Source organism: Rattus norvegicus, chromosome 17 (genome assembly GCF_021556685.1).
Source record: "Rattus norvegicus strain SHRSP/BbbUtx chromosome 17, alternate assembly SHRSP_T2T, whole genome shotgun sequence".
NCBI lineage: Eukaryota > Metazoa > Chordata > Mammalia > Rodentia > Muridae > Rattus > Rattus norvegicus.
In genome coordinates this window covers 57,319,833-57,342,412 of record NC_141550.1, presented here as the reverse complement: position 1 = coordinate 57,342,412, position 22,580 = coordinate 57,319,833, and the positions used below count along the sequence as shown (strand labels likewise).

General features: G+C 38.9%; 1 protein-coding gene across 5 annotated transcripts in view; it reads right to left on the bottom strand.

The window, feature by feature from the left end:
* Positions 1-22,580, bottom strand: part of Hecw1 (HECT, C2 and WW domain containing E3 ubiquitin protein ligase 1) — a 414,282-nt gene that overhangs the window by 61,242 nt on the left and 330,460 nt on the right.

Here is a 22,580-nt window from a genome sequence, read left to right as displayed (position 1 = left end):
TGGAAAACAACTTTCCAAGCAAATGGTCAGAAGAAGCAAGCTGGAGTAGCCATTCTAGTATCAAATAAAATCAATTTTCAACTAAAATTCATCAAAAAAGATAAGGAAGGACACTTCATATTCACCAAAGGAAAAATCCACCAAGATGAACTCTCAATCCTAAATATCTATGCCGCAAATACAAGGGCACCTACATACGTAAAGGAAACCTTACTAAAGCTCAAAACACACATTGCACCTCACACAATAATAGTGGGAGATTTCAACACCCCAATCTCATCAATGGACAGATCATGGAAACAGAAATTACACAGAGACATAGACAGACTAAGAGAAGTCATGAGCCAAATGGACTTAACAGATATTTATAGAACATTCTATCCTAAAGCAAAAGGATATACCTTCTTCTGAGCTCCTCATGGTACTTTCTCCAAAACTGACCATATAGTTGGTCAAAAAACGGGCCTCAACAGGTACAGAAAAATAGAAATAATCCCATGCGTGCTATCAGACCACCACGGCCGAAAACTGGTCTTCAATAACAATAAGGGAAGAATGCCCACATATACATGGAAATTGAACAATACTTTACTCAATGATAACCTGGCCACGGAAGAAATAAAGAAAGAAATTAAAAACTTTTTAGAATTCAATGAAAATGAAGGTACAACATACCCAAACTTATGGGACAGAATGAAAGCTGTGCTAAGAGGAAAACTCATAGCGCTGAGTGCCTGCAGAAAGAAACAGGAAAGAGCATATGTCAGCAGCTTGACAGCACACCTAAAACCTCTAGAACAAAAAGAAGCAAATATACCCAGGAGGAGTAGAAGGCAGGAAATAATCAAACTCAGAGCTGTAATCAACCAAGTAGAAACAAAAAGGACCATAGAAAGAATCAACAGAACCAAAAGTTGGTTCTTTGAGAAAATCAACAAGATAGATAAACCCTTAGCCAGACTAAGGAGAGGACCCAGAGAGTGTGTCCAAATTAACAAAATCAGAAATGAAAAGGGAGACATAACTACAGATTCAGAGGAAATTAAAAAAAATCATCAGATCTTATTATAAAAAACCTATATTCAACAAAACTTGAAAATCTTCAGGAAATGGACAATTTCCTAGACAGATACCAGGTATTGAAGTTAAATCAGGAACAGATAAACCAGTTAAACAACCCCATAACTCCTAAGGAAATAGAAGCAGTCATTAAAGGTCTCCCAACCAAAAAGAGCCCAGTCCAGACGGGTTTAGTGCAGAATTCTATCACACCTTCATAGAAGACCTCATACCAATATTATTCAAACTATTCCACAAAATTGAAACAGATGGAGCCCTACCGAATTCCTTCTATTAAACCACAATTACTCTTATACCTAAACCACACAAAGACACAACAAAGAGAGAGAACTTCAAACCAATTTCCCTTATGAATATCGACGCAAAAATACTCAATAAAATTATGGCAAACCGAATCCAAGAGCACATCAAAACAATCATCCACCATGATCAAGTAGGCTTCATCCCAGGCATGCAGGGATGGTTTAATATACGGAAAACCATCAACGTGATCCATTATATAAACAAACTGAAAGAACATAACCACATGATCATTTCATTAGATGCTGAGAAAGCATTTGACAAAATTCAACACCCCTTCATGATAAAAGTCCTGGAAAGAATAGGAATTCAAGGCCCATACCTAAACATAGTAAAAGCCATATACAGCAAACCAGTTGCTAACATTAAACTAAATGGAGAAACTTGAAGCAATCCCACTAAAATCAGGGACTAGACAAGGCTGCCCACTCTCTCCCTACTTATTCAATATAGTTCTTGAAGTTCTAGCCAGAGCAATCAGACAACAAAAGGTGATCAAGAGGATACAGATCGGAAAAGAAGAGGTCAAAATATCACTATTTGCAGATGACATGATAGTATATTTAAGTGATCCCAAAAGTTCCACCAGAGAACTACTAAAGCTGATAAACAACTTCAGCAAAGTGGCTGGGTATAAAATTAACTCAAATAAATCAGTTGCCTTCCTCTACACAAAAGAGAAATAAGCCGAGAAAGAAATTAGGGAAACGACACCCTTCATAATAGACCCAAATAATATAAAGTACCTCGGTGTGACTTTAACCAAGCAAGTAAAAGATCTGTACAATAAGAACTTCAAGACTCTGAAGAAAGAAACTGAAGAAGACCTCAGAAGATGGAAAGATCTCCCATGCTCATGGATTGGCAGGATTAATATAGTAAAACTGGCCATTTTACCAAAAGCGATCTACAGATTCAATGCAATCCCCATCAAAATACCAATCCAATTCTTCAAAGAGTTAGACAGAACAATTTGCAAATTCATCTGGAATAGCAAAAAACCCAGGATAGCTAAAACTATCCTCAACAATAAAAGGACTTCAGGGGGAATCACTATCCCTGAACTCAAGCAGTATTACAGAGCAATAGTGATAAAAACTGCATGGTATTGGTACAGAGACAGACAGATAGACCAATGGAATAGAATTGAAGACCCAGAAATGAACCCACACACCTATGGTCACTTGATTTTTGACAAAGGAGCCAAAACCATCCAATGGAAAAAAGATAGCATTTTCAGCAAATGGTGCTGGTTCAACTGGAGGGCAACATGTAGAAGAATGCAGATCGATCCATGCTTATCACACTCTACAAAGCTTAAGTCCAAGTGGATCAAGGACCTCCACATCAAACCTGATACACTCAAACTAATAGAAGAAAAACTAGGGAAGCATCTGGAACACATGGGCACTGGAAAAAATTTCCTGAACAAAACACCAATGGCTTATGCTCTAAGATCAAGATCGACAAATTGGATCTCATAAAACTGCAAAGCTTCTGTAAGGCAAAGGACACTGTGGTTAGGACAAATCGGCAACCAACAGATTGGGAAAAGATCTTTACCAATCCTACGACAGATAGAGGCCTTATATCCAAAATATACAAAGAACTCAAGAAGTTAGACCGCAGGGAGACAAATAACCCTATTAAAAATGGGGTTCAGAGCTAAACAAAGAATTCACAGCTGAGGAATGCCGAATGGCTGAGAAACACCTAAAGAAATGTTCAACATCTTTAGTCATAAGGGAAATGCAAATCAAAACAACCCTGAGATTTCACCTCACACCAGTGAGAATGGCTAAGATCAAAAACTCAGGTGACAGCAGATGCTGGCGAGGATGTGGAGAAAGAGGAACACTCCTCCATTGTTGGTGGGATTGCAGACTGGTACAACCATTCTGGAAGTCAGTCTGGAGGTTCCTCAGAAAATTGGACATTGAACTGCCTGAGGATCCAGCTATACCTCTCTTGGGCATATACCCAAAAGATGCCCCAACATATAAAAAAGACACGTGCTCCACTATGTTCATCGCAGCCTTATTTATAATAGCCAGAAGCTGGAAAGAACCCAGATGCCCTTCAACAGAGGAATGGATACAGAAAATGTGGTACATCTACACAATGGAATATTACTCAGCTATCAAAAAGAACGAGTTTATGAAATTCGTAGGCAAATGGTTGGAACTGGAAAATATCATCCTGAGTGAGCTAACCCAAACACAGAAAGACATACATGGTATGCACTCATTGATAAGTGGCTATTAGCCCAAATGCTTGAATTACCCTAGATCCCTAGAACAAATGAAACTCAAGACGGATGATCAAAATGTGAATGCTTCACTCCTTCTCTAAAAGGGGAACAAGAATACCCTTGGCAGGGAAGAGAGAGGCAAAGATTAAAACAGAGACTGAAGGAACTCCCATTCAGAGCCTGCCCCACATGTGGCCCATACATATACAGCCACCCAATTAGACAAGATGGATGAAGCAAAGAAGTGCAGACCGACAGGAGCCGGATGTAGATCTCTCCTGAGAGACACAGCCAGAATACAGCAAATACAGAGGGGAATGCCAGCAGCAAACCACTGAACTGAGAATAGGTCCCCCGTTGAAGGAATCAGAGAAAGAACTGGAAGAGCTTGAAGGGGCTCGAGACCCCATATGTAGAACAATGCCAACCAACATAGCTTCCAGCGACTATGCCACTACCTAAAGACTATGCATGGATTGACCCTGGGCTCTGACCTCATAGGTAGCAATGAATATCCTAGTAAGAGCACCAGTGGAAGGGGAAGCCCTGGGTCCTGCTAAGACTGAACCCCCAGTGAACTAGACTGTTGGGGGGAGGGCGGCAATGGGGGGAGGGTTGGGAGGGGAACACCCATAAGGAAGGGGAGGGGGGAGGGGAATGTTTGCCCGGAAACCAAAGAATTATTATTAAGTATTAAATAAATTTAAAAAAAAAGAAAAAAAAGACTAAAAAAAAAGAAATTAAACAGAGACGTAGACAGACTAAGAAAACTCATGAGCCAAATGAACTTAACAAATATTTATAGAACATTCTATCCTAAAGCAAAAGCATATACCTTCTTCTCAGCTCCTCATGGTACTTTCTCCAAAATTGACCATATAATTGGTCAAAAAACGGGCCTCAACAGGTACAGAAAGAGAAATAATCCCATGCGTGCTATCGGACCACCATGGCCTAAAACTGGTCTTCAATAACAATAACGGAAGAATGCCCACATATACGGGGAAATTGAACAATGCTCTACTCAATGATAACCTGGCCACGGAAGAAATAAAGAAAGAAATTAAAGACTTCTTGAATTTAATGAAAATGAAGGTACAACATGCCCAAACTTACGGGACACAATGAAAGCTGTGCTAAGAGGAAAACTCATAGCGCTGAGTGCCTGCAGAAAGAAACAGGAAAGAGCATATGTCAGCAGCTTGACAGCACACCTAAAAGCTCTAGAACAAAAAGAAGCAAATACACCCAGGAGGAGTAGAAGGCAGGAAATAATCAAACTCAGAGCTGAAATCAACCAAGTAGAAACAAAAAGGACCATAGAAAGAATCAACAGAACCAAAAGTTGGTTCTTTGAGAAAATCAACAAGATAGATAAACCCTTAGCCAGACTAACGAGAGGACACAGAGAGTGTATCCAAATTAACAAAATCAGAAATGAAAAGGGAGACATAACTACAGATTCAGAGGAAATTCAAAAAATCATCAGATCTTACTGTAAAAGCCTATATTCAACAAAACTTGAAAATCTGGAAGAAATGGACAATTTCCTAGACAGATACCAGGTACCGTAGTTAAATCAGGAACAGATAAAGCATTTAAACAACCCCATAACTCCTAAGGAAATAGAAGCAGTCATTAAAGGTCTCCCAACCAAGAAGAGCCCAGCTCCAGACGGGTTTAGTGCAGAATTCTATCAGATCTTCATAGAAGACCTTGTACCAATATTATCCAAACTCTTCCACAAAATAGAAACAGAAGGAGCGCTACCCAATTCCTTCTATGAAGCCATAATTATGCCTATACCTAAGCCACACAAAGACCCAACAAAGAAAGAGAACTTCAGACCAATTTCCCTTATGAATATCAACATAAAATTACTCAATAAGGTTCTTGCAAATCAAACCCAAGAACACATCAAAATGATCATCCAACATCATCAAGAAGGCTTTATTCAGGGATGCAGGGATGGTTCAGTATAATGAAATCCACCAATGTAATCTACTCCATAAACAAACTCAAAGATAAAAACCACATGTTCATCTCATTAGATGCTTAGAAAGCATTTGAAAAAATTTCAACATCCCTTCATGTAAATGTCTTAGAAAGATCAGGAATTCAAGGCCTATACTTCAACACAGTAAAGGTTATATACAGTAAACCAGTAGCCAACATCAAACTAAATGGAGAGAAATTTGAAACAATCAAACTAAAGTCAGGGACTAACAAGGATGCCCACACTCTCCCTACTTATTCAATATAGTATTTGAAGTCCAAGGTAGACCAATCAGAAAGCAAATGGAGGTCAATGGGATACAAATTGGAAAGGAAGAAGTCAAAATATCACTATGCAGATGACATGATAGTACACTTAAGTGACCCTAAAAGTTCTACCAGAGAACTATTAAGCCTGATAAATAACTTCAGCAATGTGGCTGGGTACAAAATTAATACAAACAAATCAGTAGCCTTCCTCTACTCCATGGATGAACAGGATGAGAAAGAAATTAGGGAAATGACACCCTTCATAATAGTCCCAAATAACATAAATACTTTGGTGTGACTCTAACCAAACAAGTGAAAGATCTGTATGATAAGAACTTCAAGTCTCTGAAGAAAGAAACTGAAGAAGATTTCAGAAGATGGAAGGATCTCCCATGTTCATGAATTGGCAGGATTAATATAGTAAAAATGGTCATGTTGCCAAAAGCAAACTACGGATTTAATGCAATCCCCATCAAAATTCCAAATTAATTCTTCATAGAGTTACAAAGTTCAATTTGCAGATTCATTTGGAGTAACAAAAAACCCAGCATAGTGAAAACTATCCTCAAGAATAAAAGAACTTCTGGAGGAATCACCATTTCTGACCCTAAGCTGTATTACAGAACAATGGTGATAAAAACTGTATGGTATTGGTACAGAGACTGGCAGGTAGATCAATGGAATAGAAGTGAAGACCCAGATGAACTACACACCTATGGTCACTTACCTTTATCAAAGGAGCTAAAACCATCCAGTGGGAAAAAGATAGCATTTTCAACAAATGGTTCTGGTTCAACTGGAGGTCAGCATGTAGAAGAATGCAAATCGACCCATTCTTATTGCCCTGTACAAAGTTTAAGTCCAAGTGGATCAAGAACCTCCAATACAACCAGATGTGCTCAAACTAATAGAAGAAAAAGTGGGGAAGAGCCTTGAACACATGGGCACTGGGGTAAATTTCCTGAACAGAACACCAATAGTTTATGCTCTAAGATCAAGAATCGACAAATGGACCTCATAAATCTGCAAGGCTTCTGTAAGGCAAAGGGCACTGTCAATGGTACAAAATGGCAACCAACAGATTGGGAAAAATCTTTACCTACATCTTTATCTACATTTGATAGAGGGCTACTATCCAATATATACAAAGAACTCAAGAAGTTAGACTCCAGAGAACCAAATAACCATATTAAAAATGGGGTACAGAGCTAAACAAAGAATTCTCAGGTGAGGAATATTGAATAGCTGAGAAGCACCTAGAGAAATGTTCAACATCCTTAGTCATCAGGGAAATGCAAATCAAAAATAACCCTGAGATTCTACCTCACACCAGTCAGAATGGCTAAGATCAAAACTCAAGTGACAACTGATGCTGGAGAGGATGTGGAGAAAGAGGAATACTTCTCCATTGTTGGTGGGATTACAAGCTGGTATATCCACTCTGGAAATGAGAATGGAGGTTCCTCAGAAAGTTGGACATTGCACTACCTGAGGTTCCAGCTATATTACTCCTGGGCATACACCCAAAAGATGCTCCAACATACACCAAGGCACATGCTCCACTATGTTCATAGCAGCCTTATTTATAATAGCCAGAAGCTGGAAAGAACCTGGATGCCCTTCAGCAGAGGAATGGATACAGAAAATGTGGTACATCTACACCATGGAGTACTACTCAGCTATTAAAAACAATGACTTCATGAAATTCATAGGCAAATGGATGGAACTAGAAAATATCATCCTGAGTGAGGTAACCCAAGCCCCCCCAAAAAAACCCCACAAAAAACCAACCCACATACATGGTATGCACTAATTGATAAGTGGATATTAGGTCCAAAGCTTGAATTTCCCAAGATACAATCCATAGACCACATGAAGTTCAAGAAGAAGGATAACCAAAGGGCATATGCTTCATTCCTTCTTAAAAGGGGGAGAAAAATATTCATAGGAGGAGATATGGAGATAAAGTTTGGAGCAGAGACTGAAGGAATGGCCATTCAGAGCCTTCCCCACCTCGGGATCTAGCCCATATATATACAGCCACCAAAACTAGACAAAATTGATGAAGCCAAGAAGTGCCTGCTGACAGTAGCCTGATATAGCTGTTTCCTGAGAGGCTCAGCCAGAGCATGAGAAATACAGAGGCAAATGCCAGCAGCAAACTATTGAACTGAAACCTGGTCCCTGTTGGAGGAATTAGAGAAAGGATTGAAAGAGCTGAAGGAGCTTGCAACCCCATAAGAATAACAATACCAAGCAATCTGAGCTCCCAGGGACTAAACCACTACTCAAAGACTATACATGGATAGACCCATGGCTCCAGCTGCATATGTAGCAACTAAACCACTACTCAAAGACTATACATGGATAGACCCATGGCTCCAGCTGCATATGTAGCAACTAAACCACTACTCAAAGACTATACATGGATAGACCCATGGCTCCAGCTGCATATGTAGCAGAGGATGGCCTTGTTATGCACAAATGGGAAGAGAAGCCTTGGTTCCTGCCTAGACTTGACCCCACCAGTTTAAGGGAATGTCAGGATGGGGAGTTGGGATGGGGATGTTTTCGGAGGGGGGAAAACCCTTATAGAGGAATGGGGAGGGGTATGGGGTGGGGGCTTATGTACAGGAAACTGGGAAAGGGAATAACGTTTGAAATGTAAATAAAAAATATCCAAAAAACAAAAAACAAAAAACCCCAAAAAACAAAAACAATGACCAACAACAACAAAACCCATCTGTCCCAACTCTTCTGATATTTGTTATAGAAGACTTTTAATTCTTGTCTCTGATAATGGTATCAGGTATGGATTACATTTTATGGAGTGGGTCTTAAGTCTAATCCTACAGCAGTTGGTATCTATCATTTATGCCACTATTGTACCACTATATATTGCCAGGCAGGTCTTTATTTCAGTTCACAGAATTCACAGTTGGATAATGTATAGCTAATCAAAATTACTTAGATATAGAAGGCTATGGCCTGGAGAGGTGGTTCAGTGCACACACTATTCTGGCACATTACCTGAATTCAGTTTCCAGCACTCGTGTCAGGTAGTGATAACTGCCTGTTACTGAAGCTCCATGGAATCCAACACCATTTCCTGGACTCTGGGTATCTTCATTCATATATGTGCATATGCCACACAGACACCCATATATACTCAATTAAAAATCAAACAAATCTTAAAAAGAAGGCAACTAAATTTAAATAGAGGGATCAATTTATCAAGAAAATACAATGATCACATATATATTTCACGTTAGGTCTGTCAGTGTTGTAAAACAAACACTGATGGACATTAAAGTCAGACAAGTTCTGATGCAATAATAGATAATTTCAATATCCCCACTTCCGTTTTGAGTAAGTCATTTAAACTAAAAATCATCAATTAAACCTCAGAGCAAAGCAGACCAGGGAACAGTAATGTGGAGCCTAAAGAACACTACACAGCCCGAGTTAAATGAAGAGCTGATTACTGAAATGAGATTGACCGCTTCATAGCCAAACTAAACAAAGAGAAGACCCATTGATAAAATTAAAAATGAAAAAGGAGAGGTTATTATAAGTTATGATTAAATAAAGGAAAAATTGAGATATTTTGAGAACTTAAGAAAAAGCACTAGGAAAATAAAAGAAATGCATTTTGGCTTGCTGAAATTAAATCAAGAATACATGGACATGTTAAACAGATCACGAACAGACAACAGGACTGAGGTAGCAATAAAGCCTCTCATTGAAAAACAGTCCCGATTCAGATGGATTTACTACAAACTCTACCAATGATTTCAACAACAGTGCTCTTCAAATTGTTCTTCTATATAGGTTCAGCCATTACCAAACTTACTGTACAGATCTAGAATTAGTGTATTCTTATAATAACCAAACAAGGCAAAAAAGAAAACCATAACTAAATTTCTCCAATGAATAAAATTCTCCCAAATTCTGGGATTCAAGATTGGCTCAACACATGGAAACCACTGACTAGAATACATGCAAACCATTGCCTCTAATACAGGGCGTAATAGGCTGAAAGGTGAAAGCTACAGGCATGGAAGAAGTACAGTCATCCATCTCCAGCTCACATGACCCTGTACTTAAAAGTCCCAATGAATTCATCAGAAAACTATTCATCTTGATAAACACCTTTAACAAAGTAGATAAATGATCACAACATACAATTTAGAAGTTTTTCCTATATACTATCAACAAGCTCACAGACAGAGCAATTAGGGAAAAGTTCACTTATGATCTCTTCAAAAATTTTAAAAATATATAAATAAGCTAGCAAAAGAGGTGAAAGACCTACACAATAGGAATGTAGAAATACAGACAAGAAGACATTAATAAAGACATATGGAAAAATAATTCCGCGTGCTAATGGATGGGAAGAATTATTATTGTGAAACGGACATTTTTACCAAAAAAGAATTAAAGACCGAATGCAATTCCCATCAGGATTTGAACTTTCTTCATGGAAATAGAACAAAAAAAATCCCAAAATGCTGTGGAAGAATAAATACCCTTGATACACTAAGAAGAATGAGGCATTTTGGAGGCACCATCCAACGTGATCTCAGACTACACTACAGAGCTATAGTAATAAGAGTAGCAAGGAACTGGCACAGAACAGAGCTGTAGACTGTGGAACAGGGGGTCAAGGAACAAACCCACACAGGTATGAGTGTCCAACTTGACTTATTAAAATAAAAATAAAAGTACACACTAGAGATAAGAAAGTATCTCTTGAGTATCTCCAAAACGTGCGTATTTCCATATGAATCATGCCAGGATGCACATCCCTCACCCTGAATACGGAACACTTCAGAACGCTTCAAATGCCTTAATATAGGAATGGAAATTGTAAAACTAGGAGGCAATAAAACATCTCAAGATATAGGTACAGTTACAGACTTTTTGGAAAGGATTCAGATAGTACAGGAAATAATCCAAAGAACTCCCAAATGGAATTGCATTAAATTAAAAAGCTTCTACACCAAAGCCCTGGACTTTTCTTGGTTGGGAGGTTTTTAATGACCGGTTTGTTTAGTTTACCTGCTCTTGATTTAACTCTGATGCGTGGTGTCTGTCTAGAAAGTCATCCATCTAGGTTTTCCAGTTTTGTTGAGTAAAGGGTTTTGGAGCAGGATCTGATGATTTTTTAATTTCCCCAGCTTCTGTTGCTATGTCTCCCTTTTCATTTCTGATTTTGTTAAGTTGGATGCTGTCTCTGTGTCCTTTAGTGAGTTTGGCTAAGGGTTTACCTCTGGTGTTGATTTTTTCAAAGAACCAGCTTTTGGTTTCGTTGTTTGTTTGTATCATTCTCTTTGTTTCCACTTGGTTGATTTCAGCCCTGGGTTTGACTATTTCCTGCCATCTACTTTGGGTGTATTTGCTTCTTTTTGTTCTAGGACTTTCAGGTGTGCTGTTAAATTGCTACTATAGGATCTCTCCAATTTCCTTACGGGGGGCATCCTCTTGGAGACATGGGGAGGAAGAATGGGAGAGGAACTGTGGGAGGGGGACTGGGAGGTGGGACAATGGCTGGATTGTAAAAAATAAAATAAAGTAAAAGCTTCTACACAGAAAACAATTATATGAATAATGAGACATCTTACAGAATGAGAAGAAAACTTCTCCCCACTATATTTCCAACATGGGTATTAACATCCAAATTTCATTAAAATTCAAAATATATACACCAGAACATTAAATCATCCAAATCAATTATGAAATGCATAATTATTTCTGAAAATGGAACGTTTCAAAAGGTGGTCTGTGTCCCTACCTGTCAGGGAAATATAAGTACATGTTGTTTTGGACTTCTGCAAGGGACCCAGTAAATGTGGATGTACATTTCAAGTAAAGAAATGATAACAAATGCTTGCAAGGACGTGGGAGGAGAGGAACGTCACACATTGCTGGTGGGAAGTGAACCGCTGTGGCTGCTGTGGCATCAATATGGAAGGCCCTCAAATAACTAGAAGTGTACAGATCAGTGCTGCTCCCAGCTTTCGTCAGAGAAGCTTCTGATTGCCCAGTAGCAGTGGATACAGAAACTCATAATTGGCCAAAGTGCTTAGAAAAGGCACAGTGGAGTGCTGGCCCCTAAAAGAGGCAGTTTTATAATCCCCCTCCAATCTTAGAAGAGGTGACAGAGAGAAAGAGAATAGGAGGTGTGAAGCCAGAAGATGTCTTTTTCCTATGGCATAGGAATTCTTTTTCTATGGTGTCGCTTGTACTCAAACTAACCATAACTGTGGTTTTATCTACAGAAAACCTGCACAAGATTGGGCCTGTCATCATTTCCTCAAGGATAGGAGAGGAGATTGGGAGGCCCCACTGCATTCTTGAGGACCTATTGGCAATTAATAATTGTTAGGGTGTGTGTGTGTGTGTGTGTGTGTGTGTGTGTGTGTGTGTGTGTGTGTCATTTTCTTCAGCAACGTAGCCACTGATCATTTGCCCTTGCTCTAATGACTAACACATAACCCATGTTCCAGAAAAAAAAGGCAAATAAGTCAGACTCAGAAAGATTAATTATGACATCCTTGCATTCTCACAGAGCACACCCTGTGTTCTGTGCTCCCTAGACGTTCCTTCCTGGATTTCCTTGTGGATTTACTCATTCTGGTCATACCTGAGGTACTAGTCTTGTAACCACACATCAGACCAACATGCTGGTGGATGACAGTTCCTTGCAAATTGAGACATTCCCTCCATTAAGAAGGGGCTCATGAGACTTGAGAGGCAAAAAACGCCACATGTCTGGGAAAGCTGAGACTTGCCAGGTTGAAATAAAGTTTGAAATGAAAAAAAACCGAACAGACAACTCAGTGGTAAGCTTCAGGAACAGCGTTAAAGACATGGAAGACAGAATTCAGGTTTTGATGACAACATAGAAACAATGGATAGCTCCATTAAAGGAAATGTTAAATCTAAAAAAGTCCAAGCTCAAAACACCCAGAAAATCTTGGGCATCATGAAAAGATCAAACCTATGATGTAATAGGCATACAGTAAGGGGAAAAACATTAGGTCAAAGGCACAAAAATACTTTTAACAAAATCAGAGAAGATTATTTTCCTAATCTAAAGAAAGAGACGCCTATTGGGAGAAAAGAGGCATACAGGGAACAAGTAGACAGGACCAGAAAAGAAACTTCCCATGACACATAATAATCAAACACTAAATATACAGAACAAAGAAAGTGTATTAAAAGCTTCAAGGGAAAAAGACCAAGTCACATATAAAGATAGACTCATTAGAATACCATCTGACCTTTCAATAGAGACTTTTAAAGCCAGAAGGGCCTGAATGGGTGCTCTGTCAGTTCTAGAAGATCACATATGTTAGTCTAGATCACTATACCCATCAAAATTATAAAACACAATAACCAGAAAAAGAAAAACATTTCATAATAAATACTTATATGCCAAACAACTTCATAAAGCAAGCACTACTTTAGCTTGAATCATAAGATTGACCATAACACAGTAATAGTAACTTCAATGCCCAACTCTTGCCAATAGACAGCTTATTCTGACAAAAACTAAATAGAGAATGTGTTGAGTTAAATAATGTCATAAACCAAATGGACCTACGAGACAGCTACAGAACAGTCCACCCAAACACAAAAGAATATAGTTTCTTCTCAAAAGCCAAGAGAACTTTCTGCAAAATTGACTATATATTAGGACACAAAGCAAGTGTCAGCAGGCATAGGACAATTGATATAATTCTCTGCATCATACTTGACCACCATCTATTAAAGCTGTATACCAATGACAATAGAAACAGCAGAAAGTGTATAAACTCATGGAGGCTGACCCACCAATTACCAAGTCAAAACTGGATCAAGACAGAAATTGAGAAGGAAATAAAAAGCTTTTTAGAGTTGAATGAAAATATAGACATAACACACTCAAACCTATGAAACAAAGCAGTTCTAAGAGGCAAGACCATAGCACTAAGTATCTATATTAAGGTGAGATTTCATATTAATAAAAACAAACTTAAAATGTCTAAAAAAGGAACAATACTCAAATAGAAGAAATAAATTAATGAAACACACACACACACACACACATACACACACACACACACAGAATCTATGAAATAAAGAGTTAGCTTTTTGAGAAACCAGCAAGATTTACAAACATTTCATCAAATTAATTAAAAGACAGAGTAATAACTCAAGCAAAGATTGGAAAGAGTCTGGAGTTGTCATGAGTTCAGTGAAAGGGAGGAAGAGTCTGGGCTCTCTGGAGCATAGTCTGTTTCCATGGGCAAGCTTAGTAGATTTTTAGAATAGAAGTCATATAAAGTGAGAGAGAACGTAGGTGGCATCATTACATGATGTTGATCAATAGCACAAATAAATTACTTATGGCTGTCAGAGATAATTCAGAGTCTCGTGTATCAAATATGAAGTTTCCATCTTGTAGTGCTCTGTGTATGAATTACTTAAATACCTTTTTGGATGGGGGAAATGATCATCAACACAGTAAATAGCCAGGGTGTCAAAGACAATTGGTATATGACATAATTGAACTCAATACGCGATCAGCTGGAGATTGTGAATTTAATATTCATCTTCACTGTATTTTACATGAAATAAATAACAAGACAAATGAAGACTCATTGACAAAGAACAGAAATCACCTAATGTCAGAAACAGATTTTGACATCAATATTTCAAGAAAGTTTCTAGAAGAAAAATTTTCAGAAGAAGCCACCCATGAAATGGATGGGCTTATGGTTCAACTCATCAGAAAATGTAAACCTAGCCAATATGGTGCAGTTTTGAGACAGAAACCTCCCACTCTGAATTCTGTGATTTCTCCTTAAGATAAGAATGGGAGTAGTAACATTCCCTAGAATGTTAGTCTTCTCTGTAATGGAGGTTATGAAAGGCCCTTTGTGCAAAACAAGGTGACAAAAGAATTTAAACACTAAAACAGAGTGCATATTTGAAAACAGCAGCTAGATCTTCATGAGATGAGGAATAGATAAGCTTTTCCTACAGTCTACAGCTTACAGCAGTGACCATAGCTATGTCTGCAAACCCTGTCACGAGAAAGATGCTGTTTGGATACAGTGACGTACATGCCACAGTTGCAGAGGAGTGGAAGCAAAAGTATAGCCTAGACCATGACACAAGAGCTCATGCCATACCCTCTCATATGCACCTATCAGTGTAGACCCTGCTTCTGAGCTCAGGCTCAACAGGAGAAAAGTCAGGGAAAATGTTGCTGTCTCACATTTGCAGACAGGGTAATTAAAAAAATAATAAGTGTGGCTTGTTGCTAGAACATGTTGGATTATTTTAAAGGGAAGACATATAGCCATACTGTGTATATATATATATATATATATGTATATATATATATATATATATATATATATATATATATATATATATATATATATATATATATACTTGTTCTTTTTTTCGGAGCTGGGGACCGAACCCAGGGCCTTGCGCTTCCTAGGTAAGCGCTCTACCACTGAGCTAAATCCCCAGCCCCCATACTGTATATATTTGATAATTTGGTTTCTCAGTTCATCAGGGGTCTAAATACTTTACTTATATTCAATACATTCAGTCTCACTTTGTGGAATTTTCAGGTTGAAATAACCAAAGAGGCTGAAGTCAGTGAGAAAGAGGCCTTAATTTCTGTGGGTGAACACTTTTACATTTGACGCACACCCAGCAATCTGAAACGTCAATGTAGAAAACATTGAGCTTCTTAGATGTTACATTTTAAGTTTTCCTTAAAACAAAACCAAAACCAAAAACTAGGCAGTAGCATTACACATATTTTGCTCTTATCATGGGTCTCCTATATTTCTTAATTTTTTTATAAGCAATGACAAGGTCAGTATTGTGCTGTATTAAACAATTTGGTTTGGCCATTCCACTTTAAGAAGTTTTTTTTTGGGGGGGGGATTAAAAGTAAACAGTAACACCTCAGTTTTTTCTGTGAATTGCTAGGAAGCTGCCAGGCTATAAATGGGAACCTTTCAAGGAAAGGAAAATAGAATATAGTGTTATAAAGAGGTAAAGGGAAGACTAGATTAGGAGGATTAAAAGGAAGGATTAAGGGAGGACAAAATAAAGGATGGGATATGGAGAGGGACAACTAACATTAAGGCCTTTTGAAAAGCCATATTGAAACCTACTACTGTGGAAGCTTTCTAAACATATCTACAGGTAGCTTATATGGAGTCACTATATAATAGGGGACAAAATGCCCCAGGTAGAATCTTATGCCATTAAGTAAAATGTCCAGTGTTAGAAATAAGTTATATCCTGGTGAGTCATTGTCTAAATGTGCCCTATATCTTCTGACAAACATCACAGAATATTGTCAAGGTTCTTAGTTACCCTCCACAAGATGATGATAAGGTAAGAACCTATAGTTGAAGACACTACTTATGAAATTTGGTCAGTGCCCGACTAGAAGCTTCACCCCTACTGACTAGTATCCATGGTGCTGAACCTGACTTTGCATGATGCCAGAGGAGAAAAGTAATCATCAGTATCACCCAGCTATTATCAACTTTTTGGTTGGATTTAAGGCCCACTCTATGTGATAGAACCCATATCTGACATGATCAAAATATATTTTATGGTCACTGGAGCAGTGTCACTTAGGGATCTGTACCATGGAGTGGGCCTTAAATCCAATTAGATAATGGTTGGTTACGTCCACAAACTTTGTGTCACTATGGCACTAGTGCAAGATGCAGGCAGATCATCACTGTACGTTAGTTAGACTTTGTAGCTGGGTTAGTGCTTAGCTTTATTCTTTGGCAGCATGCAGAGTACTTTCCAGTATCATGAACAGTTCAGGTAAAGGCTTTAGGTAGCACCAGTTTGACTTCTCCATGTTCAATGAATTGTGTAGGTGCTGTCTTCAGCAATAAGGCCTTCCTTTCAGTTTGTGGACAGCAACCAATAGCCTTGGCTATAGCCTGGGTTGTTTGGCGATTGAACAAGCCATAGCATTACTTTGAAAAACATCCTTCTATACTTGTAGATCAGTGGCTGGTTCAGCTATCATCAGAATTGGTTTTTCCTTTAGTAGATGGGAACAAGTACAGAGCATCAAAGCTGTGTTCAGAGTGTGAGAGACTTTGAAACAAATCCCTCCATTGGGCTGAGGCAACTCTGAGAAAGCAGGCATGGAAAGATTATAAGAACACCAGTGAAATACAATGAAATATGGCCTTCTAAACACAGTAGGGTCAGGGCACATACAAACTCAGAGATTGTGGTGATTGTGACAGCATGTACAGGGCCTGCATGGGTCTGCACCAAATGTGGTCTTAGTATTAAGAAAAGTAGACACAAGTCCATATCCCTAACACAGAAGCTATCTTCAATAGTTTACAGATAAAAAGTTAGTTCTCTCCAATAATGTCTCACTGAAAGTACAAACCCCTCTTAAGGGCTGGCCCCACCCCCAGAAGTAGGTGGCCAACACAAAATCAACCTAACGGCATCTTGGGAGGTTTTCATAACGTTTTGTGATACTATTTTCTCCCCCCACTCTCTTTCTCATTCCTTCCTCCTTTTAAAAAAACTTTTAGGTCCTTTGCATACATATGATGGCTTTTAGTTTTGTGTTTTTACAGTTTTGTGTGTATGAATGTGTGTGTCTCTACATTTATATGTTTTTTTAAGCTTTCTCTTTGGTTCTCTTTTTTCTGTTTTGCCTTTTTCATGTTTTTGTTTGCTCTTGTTTTATCTTATGTTATTGTCTTTAAATGTTTGTTTTCTAATGAGAAACAAAAAGGGTGTGGATTTGCATGGGAGGAAAGGTATGATCTTGGAGGAGTTGGTAAAGGGAAAACCTTAATCTGATTATTTTGTATGAAAAAATTCATTTTCAATAAAAAACTAGAAAAATACAAAAGAGCAAACAAAACAAAAATGTATTTTATGAAAAATTGTAAATAAACTGTATTAAAAATTTAAAGTATTCTCTTAGACTCTGCATGACGTCTGATCAGGCTCTTCTGGCTTTCATAGTCTCTGTTGATTCACCTGATGTAATTCTGATAGGTCGGCCTTTGTATGTTACTTGGCTCTTTTCCCTTGCAGCTCTTAATATTCTTTCTTTGTTCTATGTGCTTAATGTTTTGATTATTACGTTATGAGAAGATTTCTTTCTTTCTTTCTTTTTCTTTCTTTTTCTTTTTTCTTTTCTTTTCTTTTCTTTTTCTTTCTTTTTTTTTTTTTGGTGTTCTATAACCTTCTTGTACCTTTATGGCTATCTCTTTCTTTAGGTTGAATAAATTCAGGGATTTCTACCTTCCCTTTCCTCTTATCAATCCTTCTTTCTTATGTAAAAGGGAAGGGGTGGAAGAGAAATAGGGGATATAGTATATTATAGAAGTTAAAGAAATACACAGGTAGGGATAGGTTAGCAAATTTACTCTTTTTTTTTCTGGAGCTGGGGACCGAACCCAGGGCCTTGCGCTTGCTAGGCAAGCGGTCTACCACTGAGCTAAATCCCCAACCCCGCAAATTTACTCTTAAACAAAATATTACATAGATGTATCTTATATTGGTAGAAATCTTTGTAATTGATACAAGGTTGAAGTTGTAGTCTCTTACATCGATACAGAATTTATTTGATACAAATTTAAGGTTTTCATTGGTATGAATTTTTATTGATATAAAATTGAGATTAATTTTGTTACTCGCATATAGGCATTGTGCCTATACAACACATTGAAGAATACAACACTTAGACCCAGTCCTATAACTGCGATTATAAAGTGTTTTTAGATGATTAAGCAATGAAAGTATAAGGGCCAGAGAGCAAAGTCAAGGTTCTGGGTAATTAAAAGGGTGTTTTTGAGACATTTCAACTAGAAATGGCTGAGAGTAGTCAAGGCTTAACAGTTCAGAAATGCTTTGCATAGATAGTCCTCAAACACATCAGAAGTCCACCGAATATGATGTTTATGGACATTTCTTTATTAAAGATAATTTGACTGCTCCTGACAGCATCCCTTCTTGGATTCTAAGAAGAAATTGAGCATCAGTGGAGTTGCTCCAACTGTGGTGAGACAGCCACTGGGCAAGAATTGCCTCAATTCATCTACAGACAAAATACTGTCCAGAAAAAAGACAGACTATGCAGAATAGTCAACTGATAATTTCTGCCAATACATGGTAATCAGCCCTTCAAAGCTGTACATTACAAAGGTCTGTCAGATGATCCTGGGCCAAAAGGCTGAAGACTGATGCATCAATGTTTTGAGGAATGAAGGACTGTCCAGGTGACCAGTGGTCTCTATAAGTTGGCTAAGTTTTGGGAGCCATGTTTTGTGTTTCTCATATTTTCAGGTAATATTAGTTGTTCTTGGCTTTCTGACAGAGTTGAAGACTGGTTGAAACCCAAGCTGTTTAGAGTTGAGAAAGATGATATAGACTTAAGATGACATACAATCTAAACCAGTACATAAGTCAGGTGTAGAATTATAAGTCTTCCAAGTTAGGAGAGATGACAGAGTGCTTTATTGGTGGACTGGGTGTTAAGTGTATCTTATACTTTATAGAATGTAATAGTGGTACTCAATTTATATCTGGGGGAAAAAGCCTTTTAACTGGACAAAAAAAGGAAAATGTGGGTTGCTCTGATGCTGTTTGTATTTGATGCTAATTATGCTTTCCCAAGAGGGACTGCCTAGGACGAAAAGAGAAGCACATATTCAGGTGACTTCATGAGAACTTTCTCTCCATTTTAACTTGTAAAATAAAGACAAGTGCTGGTGATTGGGCAGGGGAAGGGAAGGTGGAGCTGAAGAGTTGGGGAGGGGGAGAGAGAGAAGAAAGGAAGAGGAGGTGGAAGAAAGATGGAGCTGAAGCACGTGGTCTAGAGAAACTGCAAGTTCTAAGGGATCTCACAGTTGGGGACTAGAGTACAGTGGTACACTGGCAGTATTGTGGTGGATCTGCCCAATCTAGGCATGCAGCTTGTACTCATGTAAGGCAAAGGATCTAGTCAATGAGAAAAACTGGCAACCTCCATATTTGGAAAAAAATCTTTCTAACCCCACATTTGATAGAAGGCTAATAGCCAAAATATATATATATAAAAAAAAACCTCAAGAAGCTAACCACCAAAAAACTAAACAACCCAATCCAAACTGAGAACTTACAACAGTGGAATCTTGAATGGCTGAGAAGCACCTTAAGCAATGTTCAAAGTCTGTGGTGATCAGAGAAATGCAAATCAAAACGACCCTGAGATTCCACCTTACACCAATCAGAATGGCTAAGATCAAGACCTCAGGTGACAACACATGTTGTTGAGGTTGTGAGAAAAAGAAACAATTCTCCATTTCTGGTGAGATTGCAAACTGGTACAACCACTCTGGAAATCAAACTGAAGGTTCCTTAGAAAACTGGAAATAGATCTACATGAAGACTCAGCAATGCCTCTCTTGAGAATATACCCAAAAGAGTCCCACCATGTCACAGGGGCACATGCTCCACTATGCTTATAGTGGCCTTATTTGTGATAGCCAGAAGCAGAAACAACCCAGATGTCCCACAACAGAAGAATGGATACAGATAATGTGGTTCATTTACACAATGGAATACTACTCAGTTATTAAAAATGAGGACATCTTCATACCAACCAACCAGAGCTCCCACGGACTAAACCACCAACCAAGGAGTAAACATGGACAGACCCATGGCTCCAGTTGCATATGTAGCAGAGGATGGCCTTGTTGGGCACCAATGTGAGGAGAAGTCCTTGGTCCTGTCAAGGCTGGACCCCCCAGTGTAGGGGAATGTCAGTGGAGGAAGGGGGGTGGTTGGGGTGGGGGAAAACCCTCATAAAAGAAGGGAGGGGGGGATGGGGCTTATGTCTGGGAAACTGGGAAAGGGAATAATATTTGAACATAAATTTAAAAATCCAATAATAAAAAAACAGAATGAGGACATACCCAGTTTTGCAGGCAAATAGATGGACTAGAAAATATCATCCTGAGTGAGTTAACTCAGACCCAATAGGACATGCATGGTATGTTCTCACTAATAAGTGGATATTAGCTAAGAAACAAAAACAGAAACAACCCCCAAAAAACTAAGTACAGAATACCCAAGAGACAGTACACAGAACTCAAAAAGATCAACTGAAGGGCCCAAGTGAGGACACCTCAGTCCCACTTGGGACAGAAAAGAAAGCAACCACAAGGGGGGACAGAGGGAGGACTTGGGAGGGAATGAGGACCAGGGGTGGTTGGGAGAGGGGAACATGATCTGGTATTGGGTGGGAGAAAAGGACTGAAGCCTTGAGGGCCAGCAGAAAGAATGGAAACAGGTGACCTCAGGAGGAAGGAGGTTGAGAGGACCCTCCAGAATGTACCAGAGATCTTAGAGGTGAGAGACTCCCAGGACTCAAAGAGGGGGGACCCTAAATAAAAAGCCCTACAGTGAGGAGAGGGAATTTGTAGAGCCCACCTCCAGCAGAAAGACAGGGCATTAAGTGAGGGATGGGGTTGCTAGCCCACAGTCAAAACTCTGACCCCTAATTCTTCCAGTCTGAAAGAACTGCAGGGATGGAAATGGAGAAGAGCCTGAGGGAAAAAAGTTCATCGACAGGCCCAAAGTGGGATCCAGCTCAAGGGGAGGCCCCAAGACCTGACACCATGGGAGGCTATGGGGGGCTTACAAAAAGGGACCTACCATGACTGCCCTTTGAAAGGCCCAAAAAGCAGCTGAAAGAGTCAGATACAGATATGTGCACCCAACCAATGAAGAGAAGCTGCTGACCCCTCTGGTTGAATTAGGGAAAATCTGGAGGACGCTGAGGAGGAAGGTGATCCTGTAGGAGGAACAGCAGTCTCAATTAATCTAGACGCCTGAGATTTTTCAGACATTGGATCACCAACCAGGGAGCATACACCAGCTGATATGAGGCCCCCAACTCATACACAGCAGAGGACTCCTGGATCTGGGTTCAGACAGAGAAGATGCACCTACCCCTCAAGAGACTGGAGGCCCCAGAGAGTTCAGAGGTCTTGTGGGGTTGGTTTGGGTGGGGACATCCTCGTGGAGACAGGGGTGTGGGGAGGAGGTATAGGATGTGGAACAGTTGGAGGGTGGATCAGGAGGGTAATGAAATCTGGAGTGTAAAAAAGAAATTTTTAAAAAATCAGATTTGGTTATTAAGTTGACAAGGAGTAGACTACCTTTCGCTCTAAATTTGTTTTACCTGGTATTTTGTCACAACGGTGTGAAAAATAACAAATACATGTAAGAATTCTCAATAGATTGATTTAAGAATAGTATAAATGAGCTGCTTCTAAAAGGAGTGGTGTTAGCCATCTCTAGAACCCAAAGAGGATCAATGAGATCAATGAGATATTCAGGTCAGGTCTAGCATGATGTAGCTCTCTGCGACTAAGAGCTCTATGTAGATTTCTGGAGCCATCAACAACAGTAGGTTCTGAGCCCACAAAGCCACACAGAACTGACAGACCCTGATTTTCATACACACATTCATAATAGGTAATATAATTCCTTGTTAGAAGTCAATAAAAACAACACCGAATTTTCAGATCAGATGAATGCTTGGAAGTCACCTGACTCAGGAAGTTTACGTTATGTTAAGATATAAATCCAATGCTAAAGGCATACTGGTTCA